Source organism: Triticum dicoccoides, chromosome 7A (genome assembly GCF_002162155.2).
Source record: "Triticum dicoccoides isolate Atlit2015 ecotype Zavitan chromosome 7A, WEW_v2.0, whole genome shotgun sequence".
Classification (NCBI taxonomy): domain Eukaryota; kingdom Viridiplantae; phylum Streptophyta; class Magnoliopsida; order Poales; family Poaceae; genus Triticum; species Triticum dicoccoides.
The window spans coordinates 618,357,142-618,367,425 of NC_041392.1; positions in this window are offsets into that span (position 1 = coordinate 618,357,142).

The window sequence follows — 10,284 nt, forward strand, 5'->3', positions numbered from 1 at the left end:
ATCATGTCTCGTGATAGGATATCATGTTGTTTTTCTTCTGAGAGATTCAAGAGAGTAGTAGTTAATTTGGTTTAGTTCGGTATAATAATCATAATAATCATAATATAGTACTCCCTCCGTTCCAAAATAGATGACTCAACTTTGTACTAACTTTAGCACAAAGTTGGGTCATCTATTTTGGAACGGAGGGAGTAGTACGGGGGAGCTAGCGGGCAGTTGAGATGGCCGTTTTCTTGTGATCATGCACACGGAAGGAAACGCGTACGCGCGTCACAACTCTCAACGGGGAAATTAATAAGGTACAGGAGCATGATATCTGTACCCGATTGCCGAGAAAATTCGTGTCGACAGAAATAAGCTCAGCGATCGTTCTCAGCTTAGACTGGGATTTCCTCTTAAGCTGCTTCACTTCGTGGTCAGTGAAAGTTACAAGCTAATTCTACTTGATCGCCATATTTTTCCTTCCAGAAAAGCAATCAGGTCTGCAAGTGTGGTGAGCAACTTTAAAACAAAGCAATGTCTAAATTATCTGTACAGACATCTTGAAAAATAAGTGTAGAAAATAAAGGATATCATAGAAAAAAAAGGGTACAACGAGATCCTTAGGAAGCCGGCCGTCTTCTTCCTTACTAACGGGCCAATTACTGTTGCTTACCGTGGACACGAAGTCATCATCGCCACACGGTCTTATCAAACCAGCTCCCCTATAGGAGAAGCGGTCACAGTCGAAAGAGTCATAGATCCAAGAGTTAAACCTCCATAATTTCTCACGGGCCTCATGTCGGCACCGTAAGCCGCACCGATGCGACGAAGATGAGGCCAAAGAACCAAACTGCAAATAAAAGTTGTTGTTGTTGCCACGCTGACAAACCCTAACCTCACCGGCTAGAAAGGCTAATAGAAATCAATGTCATCAATCCCGCAAAAATATAATCAATGCCATTCAACCATGGCCACCGCCGCTAATAACACCCTCAAGACGGAAAGACTTGGGGAAACCTTATTCGCCACGCGGGAGTCGCTGCCATCACCCACAAGGCGACGATATGAAACCCTAACCTATCTAGGCACCTAGGTTCCCAAACCCTCACACTAGCAGAGAAGTGGGCTAAGGTGGGAAAAACCCACAGGCTCGATGCTGGCAGTGGACAACGGGGAATAATGGCTCACCCTTATCCTCGTAGAGGTGTTGGGAAAGGGAAGAAAACTTTGTTTTTCAATGACCATATGTTCATCTCACATAAGGAAAAAACATCGTGTCTTCCTTAATTATGTTGGATCGATAGAGCGCCCTTGCACTTGTTTTAAAATTGATTAGGAACTAATAGCCTATATGGTATGAGTTGTAGAAAGTGTTTCTAAAAGACACGCACTAATATGAGAGCGCTTATTCAACAAGTACCTGGAATTTTTCTCTCATCTATACAATCAACGCCCAATTGTTGGGGAACGTTGCAGAAAACAAAAATTTTCCTACGGTTTCACCAAGATCCATCTATAAGTTCATCTAGCAACGAGTGATTGGATTGCATCTACATATCTTTATAGATCACGCGCGGAAGCGTTCAAAGAACGGGGATGAGGAAGTCGTACTCGACGTGATCCAAATCACCGGAGATCCTAGCGCCGAACGGACGGCACCTCCGCGTTCAACACACGTACGGTCAGCGTAGTATCCTTCTTGATCCAGCAAGGGGGAAGGAGAGGTTGGGGAGATGGCTCCAGCAGCAGCATGACGGCCTGGTGGTGATGGAGCTGCAGTACTCCGGCAGGGTTTCGCTAAGCACTATGGAGGAGGAGGATGTGTTGAAGAGGGAGAGGAAGGCACCAAAGGCGTGTTCTGAGAGGCCCTCCTTTCCCCACTATATATAGGGAGTCCAAGGGGGGGGCGGCCCTAGGAGATCCAATCTCCTAGGGGGGTGCGGCCAAGGGAGGAATCCCTCCTCCCCAAGGCACCTAGGAGGTGCCTTCCCCCTTTGGGACTCTTCCCTTCCTTGAACCCTAGGCGCATGGGCCCCTTGGGGCTGGTGCCCTTGGCCCATATAGGCCAAGGCGCACCCCCTACAGCCCATGTGGCCCCCGGGGCAGGTGACCCCACCCGGTGGACCCCCGGGACCCTTCCGGTGGTCCCGGTACAATATCAGTGACCCCGAAACTTGTCCCGATGCCCGAAATAGCACTTCCTATATATAATTCTTTACCTCCGGACCATTCCGGAACTCCTCGTGACGTCCGGGATCTCATCCGGGACTCCGAGCAACATTCGGGTTACTGCATATACATATCCCTACAACCCTAGCGTCACCGAACCTTAAGTGTGTAGACCCTACGGGTTCGGGAGACATGTAGACATGACCGAGATGACTCTCCGGCCAATAACCAACAGCGGGATCTGGATACCCATGTTGGCTCCCACATGCTCCTCGATGATCTCATCGGATGAACCACGATGTCGAGGATTCAAGCAACCCCGCATACAATTCCCTTCGTCAATCGGTATGTTACTTGCCCGAGATCCGATCGTCGGTATCCCAATACCTCGTTCAATCTCGTTACCGGCAAGTCACTTTACTCGTACCGTAATGCATGATCCCGTGACCAGACACTTGGTCACTTTGAGCTCATTATGATGATGCATTACCGAGTGGGCCCAGTGATACTCCGTCATACGGAGTGACAAATCCCAGTCTTGATCCGTGTCAACCCAACAGACACTTTCGGAGATACCCGTGGTATACCTTTATAGTCACGCAGTTACGTTGTGACGTTTGGCAAACCCAAAGCACTCCTACGGTATCCGGGAGTTACACGATCTCATGGTCTCAGGAAAAGATACTTGACATTGGAAAACTCTAGCAAACGAACTATACGATCTTATGCTATGTTTAGGATTGGGTCTTGTCCATCACATCATTCTCCTAATGATGTGATCTCGTTATCAATGACATCCAATGTCCATAGTCAGGAAACCATGACTATTTGTTGATCAACGAGCTAGTCAACTAGAGGCTTACTAGGGACATGTTGGTATCTATTATTCACACATGTATTACGATTTTCGGATAACACAATTATAGCATGAATAAAGACAATTATCATGAACAAGGAAATATAATAATAATGCTTTTATTATTGCCTCTAGGGCATATTTCCAACAGTCTCCCACTTGCACTAGAGTCAATAATCTAGTTACATTGTGATGAATCGAACACCCATGGAATTCTGGTGTTGATCATGTTTTGCTCTACGGAGAGGTTTAGTCAACGGATCTGCTACATTTAGGTCCGTATGTACTTTACAAATATCTATGTCTCCATCTTGAACATTTTCATGAATGGAGTTGAAGCGACGCTTGATGTGCCTTGTCTTCTTGTGAAACCTGGGCTCCTTGGCAAGTGCAATAGCTCTAGTATTGTCACAGAAGAATTTGATTGGCCCCGACGCATTGGGTATGACTCCTAGGTCGGTGATGAACTCCTTCACCCAAATTGCTTCATGCGCTGCCTCCGAGGCTGCCATGTACTCCGCTTCACATGTAGATCCCGTCACGACGCTCTGCTTGCAACTGCACCAGCTTACTGCCCCACTATTCAAAATGTACACGTATCCGGTTTGTGACTTAGAGTCATCCAGATCTGTGTCAAAGCTAGCATCGACGTAACCCTTTACGACGAGCTCTTCGTCACCTCCATAGACGAGAAACATTTCCTTAGTCCTTTTCAGGTACTTCAGGATATTCTTGACTGCTGTCCAGTGTTCCTTGCCGGGATTACTTTGGTACCTTCCTACCAAACTTACGGCAAGATTTACATCAGGTCTGGTACACAGCATGGCATACATAATAAAACCTATGGCTGAGGCATAGGGGATGACACTCATCTCTTCTATATCTTCTGCCGTGGTCGGACATTGAGCTGAGCTCAATTTCACACCTCGCAACACAGGCAAGAACCCCTTGTTAGACTGATCCATATTGAACTTCTTCAATATCTTATCAAGGTATGTGCTTTGTGAAAGACCTATGAGGCGTCTTGATCTATCTCTGTAGATCTTGATGCCTAATATATAAGCAGCTTCTCCAAGGTCCTTCATTGAAAAACTTTTATTCAAGTAGGCCTTAATGCTGTCCAAGAGTTCTATATCATTTCCCATCAAAAGTATGTCATCTACATATAATATGAGAAATGCTACAGAGCTCCCACTCACTTTCTTATAAACGCAGGCTCCTCCATAAGTCTGCGTAAACCCAAACGCTTTGATCATCTTATCAAAGCGAATGTTCCAACTCCGAGATGCTTGCATCAGCCCATAAATCGAGCGTTGGAGCTTGCACACCTTGTCAGCATTCTTAGGATCGACAAAACCTTCCGGCTGCATCATATACAATTCTTCCTTTAAGGAAACCATTAAGGAATGCCGTTTTGACGTCCATTTGCCATATTTCATAATCATAGAATGCGTCAATTGCTAACATGATTCGGACGGACTTTAGCTTTGCTACCGGTGAGAAAGTCTCATCGTAGTCAACCCCTTGAACTTGTCGATAACCCTTAGCGACAAGCCGAGCTTTATAGATGGTCACATTACCATCCGTGTTTGTCTTCTTCTTAAAGATCCATTTATTTTCTATGGCTCGCCGCTCAACGGGCAATTCAGTCAAAGTTCATACTTCGTTTTCATACATGGATCCTATCTCGGATTTCATGGCTTCTAGCCATTTGTCGGAATCCGGGCCCGCCATCGCTTCTTCGTAGTTTGAAGGTTCATCGTTGTCTAACAACATGATTTCCAAGACAGGGTTGCCGTACCACTCTGGTGCGGAACGTGTCCTTGTGGACCTTCGAATTTCAGTAGGAGCTTGATCAGAAGTATCTTGATCATCATCATTAACTTTCTCTCTTGTCGGTGCAGGCACCTCAGAAACATTTTCTTGAGTTGCGCCATTTTCCGGTTCAAGAGGTAATACTTCATCAAGTTCTACTTTCCTCCCACTTACTTCTTTCAAGAGAAACTCTTTCTCTAGAAAGGACCCATTCTTGGCAACAAAGATATTGCCTTCGGATCTGAGGTAGAAGGTATACCCAATAGTTTATTTAGGGTATCCTATGAAGACGCATTTTTCCGATTTGGGTTCGAGCTTTTCAGGTTGAAGTTTCTTGACATAAGCATCGCATCCCCAAACTTTTAGAAATGACAGCTTAGGTTTCTTCCCAAACCATAATTCATACAGTGTCGTCTCAACGGATTTCGACGGAGCCCTATTTAAAGTGAATGCGGTAGTCTCTAAAGCATAGCCCCCAAAAAATAGCGGTAAATCGGTAAGAGACATCATAGATCGCACCATATCTAATAGAGTGCGATTACGATGTTCGAACACACCATTACGCTGAGGTGTTCCAGGCGGCGTGAGTTGTTAAACTATTCCACATTTTCTTAAGTGTGTGCCAAACTCGTGACTCAAGTATTCTCCTCCACGATCTGATCGCAGGAACTTGATTTTCCTGTCACGTTGATTCTCAACCTCACTCTGAAATTCTTTGAACTTTTCAAATGTCTCAGACTTGTGTTTCATTAAGTAGATATACCCATATCTACTCAAGTCATCAGTGAGGGTGAGAACATAACGATAGCCACCGCGAGCCTCAACACTCATTGGACCGCACACATCAGTATGTATGATTTCCAATAAGTTGGTTGCTCGCTCCATTGTTCCTGAGAACGGAGTCTTGGTCATTTTACCCATGAGGCATGGTTCGCATGTGTCAAATGATTCGTAATCAAGAGACTCTAAAAGTCCATCAGCATGGAGCTTCTTCATGCGTTTGACACCTATGTGACCAAGGCGGCAGTGCCACAAGTATGTGGGACTATCATTATCAATCTTACATCTCTTGGTACTCACACTATGAATATGTGTAGCATTACGCTCGAGATTCATTAAGAATAAATCATTCACCATCGGAGCATGACCATAAAACATATCTCTCATATAAATAGAACAACCATTATTCTCGGATTTAAATGAGTAGCCATCTCGTATTAAACGAGATCCTGATATAATGTTCATGCTCAAAGCTGGTACTAAATAATAATTATTGAGGTTTAAAACTAATCCCGTAGGTAAATGAAGAGGCAGCATGCCGACGGCGATCACATCGACCTTGGAACCATTCCCGACGGGCATCGTCACCTCGTCCTTCGCCAGTCTCCGCTTATTCCGCAGCTCCTGCTTTGAGTTACAAATGTGAGCAACTGCACCGGTATCAAATACCCAGGAGCTACTACGAGTATTGGTAAGGTATACATCAATTACATGTATATCACATATACCTTTCGTTTTGCCGGCCTTCTTGTCTGCTAAGTATTTGGTGCAGTTCTACTTCCAGTGACCACTTCCCTTGCAATAAAAGCACTCAATCTCGGGCTTGGGTCCATTCTTTGGCTTCTTCCCGGCAACTTGCTTACCGGGCGCGGCAACTCCCTTGCCGTCCTTCTTGAAGTTCTTCTTACCCTTGCCTTTCTTGAACTTAGTGGTTTTATTCACCATCAACACTTGATGTTCCTTTTTGACTTCTACCTCTGCTGATTTCAGCATTGCAAATAATTCGAGAATGGTCTTTTCCATCCCCTGCATATTGAAGTTCATCACAAAGCTCTTGTAGCTCGGTGGAAGCGACTGGAGGATTCTGTCAATGACCGCGTCATCCGGGAGATTAACTCCTAGCTGAGTCAAGCGGTTATGTAACCCAGACATAGTGAGTATGTGCTCACTGACAGAACTATTTTCCTCCATCTTACAGCTGAAGAATTTGTCGGAGACTTCATATCTCTCGACCCGGGCATGAGCTTGAAAAACCATTTTCAGCTCTTCGAACATCTCATATGCTCCGTGTCTTTCAAAACGTTTTTGGAGCCCCGGTTCTAAGCTGTAAAGCATGCCGCACTGAACGAGGGAGTAATCATCAGCACATGCCTGCCAAGCGTTCATAACGTCTTGGTTCTGTGGGACGGGTGCGTCACCTAGCGGTGCTTGTAGGACATAATCTTTCTTGGCAGCTATGAGGATGATCTTCAGGTTCCGGACCCAGTCCGTATAGTTGTTGCCATCGTCTTTCAGCTTGGTTTTCTCTAGGAACGCGTTGAAGTTGAGGACTACGTTGGCCATTTGATCTACAAGACATATTGTAAAGATTTTAGACTAAGTTCATGATAATTAAGTTCATCTAATCAAATTATTCAATGAACTCCCACTTAGATAGACATCCCTCCTGTAATCTAAGTATAACATGATCCGAGTTAACTAGGCCCTGTCTGATCATCACGTGAGACGGACTAGTCAACATCGGTGAACATCTTCATGTTGATCGTATCTTCTATACGACTCATGCTCGACCTTTCGGTCTTCTGTGTTCCAAGGCCATGTCTGTACATGCTAGGCTCGTCAAGTCAACCTAAGTGTTTGCACGTGTAAATCTGTCTTACACCCGTTGTATGTGAACGTTGGAATCTATCACACCCGATCATCACGTGGTGCTTCGAAACAACGAACTGTCGCAACGGTGCACAGTTAGGGGGAACACTTTCTTGAAATTATTATGAGGGATCATCTTATTTACTACCGTCGTTCTAAGCAAACAAGATGCAAAACATGATAAACATCACATGCAATCAAATAAAAATAGTGACATGATATGGCCAATATCACATAGCTCCTTTGATCTCCATCTTGGGGCTCCATGATCATCTTGTCACCGGCATGACACCATGATCTCCATCATCGTGTCTCCATGAAGTTGCTCGCCAACTATTACTTCTACTACTACAGCTAACACGTTTAGCAATAAAGTAAAGTAATTTACATGGCGTTTCTCAATTGCACGCAGGTCATACAAAAAATAAAGACAACTCCTATGGCTCCTGCCGGTTGTCATACTCATCGACATGCAAGTCGTGATTCCTATTACAATGGCATGAACATCTCATACATCACATATATATCATTCATCATTCATCACAACCTTGGCCATATCATATCACAAAGCACTTGCTGCAAAAACAAGTTAGACGTCCTCTAATTGTTGTTGCAAGTTTTACGTGGCTGCAATAGGGTTCTAGCAAGAACGTTTTCTTACCTACGTGAAAACCACAACGTGATTTGTCAACTTCTATTTACCCTTCATAAGGACCCTTTTCATCGAATCCGCTCCAACTAAAGTGCGAGAGACAGACACCCGCCGGCCACCTTATGCAACTTGTGCATGTTAGTCGGTGGAACCGGTCTCACGTAAGCGTACGTGTAAGGTTGGTCCGGGCCGCTTCATCCCACAATACCGCTGAAGCAAGATAAGACTAGTAGCGCCAATAAAGTTGACAACATCTACGCCCACAACAAATTGTGTTCTACTTGTGCAAAAAGAACTACGCATAGACCTAGCTCATGATGCCACTGTTGGGGAACGTTGCAGAAAACAAAATTTTTCCTACGGTTTCACCAAGATCCATCTATGAGTTCATCTAGCAACGAGTGATTAGATTGCATCTACATACCTTTGTAGATCACGCGCGGAAGCGTTCAAAGAACGGGGATGAGGAAGTCGTACTCGACGTGATCCAAATCACCGGAGATCCTAGCGCCGAACGGACGACACCTCCGCGTTCAACACACGTACGGTCAGCGTAACGTCTCCTTCTTCTTGATCCAGCAAGGGGGAAGGAGAGGTTGAGGGAGATGGCTCCAGCAGCAGCACGACGGCGTGGTGGTGATGGAGCTGCAGTACTCCGGCAGGGTTTCGCTAAGCACTATGAAGGAGGAGGATGTGTTGGAGAGGGAGAGGGAGGCACCAAAGGCGTGTTCTGAGAGGCCCTCCTTTCCCCACTATATATAGGGAGTCCAAGGGGGGGGGGGCGCCGGCCCTAGGAGATCCAATCTCCTAGGGGGTGCGGCCAAGGAAGGAATCCCTCCTCCCCAAGGCACCTAGGAGGTGCCTTCCCCCTTTGGGACTCTTCCCTTCCTTGAACCCTAGGCGCATGGGCCTCTTCGGGCTGGTGCCCTTGGCCCATATAGGCCAAGGCGCACCCCCTACAGACCATGTGGCCCCCGGGGCAGGTGGCCCCACCCGGTGGACCCCCGGGACCCTTCCGGTGGTCCCGGTACAATACCGGTGACCCCGAAACTTGTCCCGATGCCCGAAATAGCACTTCCTATATATAATTCTTTACCTCCGGACCATTCCGGAACTCCTCGTGACGTCCGGGATCTCATCCGGGACTCCGAACAACATTCGGGTTACTGCATATACATATCCCTACAACCCTAGCGTCACCGAACCTTAAGTGTGTAGACCCTACGGGTTCGGGAGACATGTAGACATGACCGAGACGACTCTCCGGCCAATAACCAACAGCAGGATCTGGATACCCATGTTGGCTCCCACATGCTCCTCGATGATCTCATCGGATGAACCACGATGTCGAGGATTCAAGCAACCCCGCATACAATTCCCTTCGTCAATCGGTATGTTACTTGCCCGAGATCCGATCGTCGGTATCCCAATACCTCGTTCAATCTCGTTACCGGCAAGTCACTTTACTCGTACCGTAATGCATGATCCCGTGACCAGACACTTGGTCACTTTGAGCTCATTATGATGATGCATTACCGAGTGGGCCCAGTGATACCTCTCCGTCATACGGAGTGACAAATCCCAGTCTTGATCTGTGTCATCCCAACAGACACTTTCGGAGATACCCGTAGTATACCTTTATAGTCACCCAGTTACGTTATGACATTTGGCAAACCCAAAGCACTCCTACGGTATCCGGGAGTTACACGATCTCATGGTCTAAGGAAAAGATACTTGACATTGGAAAACTCTAGCAAACGAACTATACCTGCTATGTTTAGGATTGGGTCTTGTCCATCACATCATTTTTCTAATGATGTGATCTCGTTATCAATGACATCCAATGTCCATAGTCAGGAAACCATGACTATCTGTTGATCAACGAACTAGTCAACTAGAGGCTTACTAGGGACATGTTGGTGTCTATTATTCACACATGTATTACGATTTCCGGATAACACAATTATAGCATGAATAAAGACAATTATCATGAACAAGGAAATATAATAATAATGCTTTTATTATTGCCTCTAGGGCATATTTCCAACACCAATGCCTATCGTGCATGCATTGTTCTTCTTCCTCCGCATGCAATGGTTCCTACTTCTCCACCGCGACTGCCCCACCCACCCCTCGACCTCCCCCTACCGTCATATTGGCC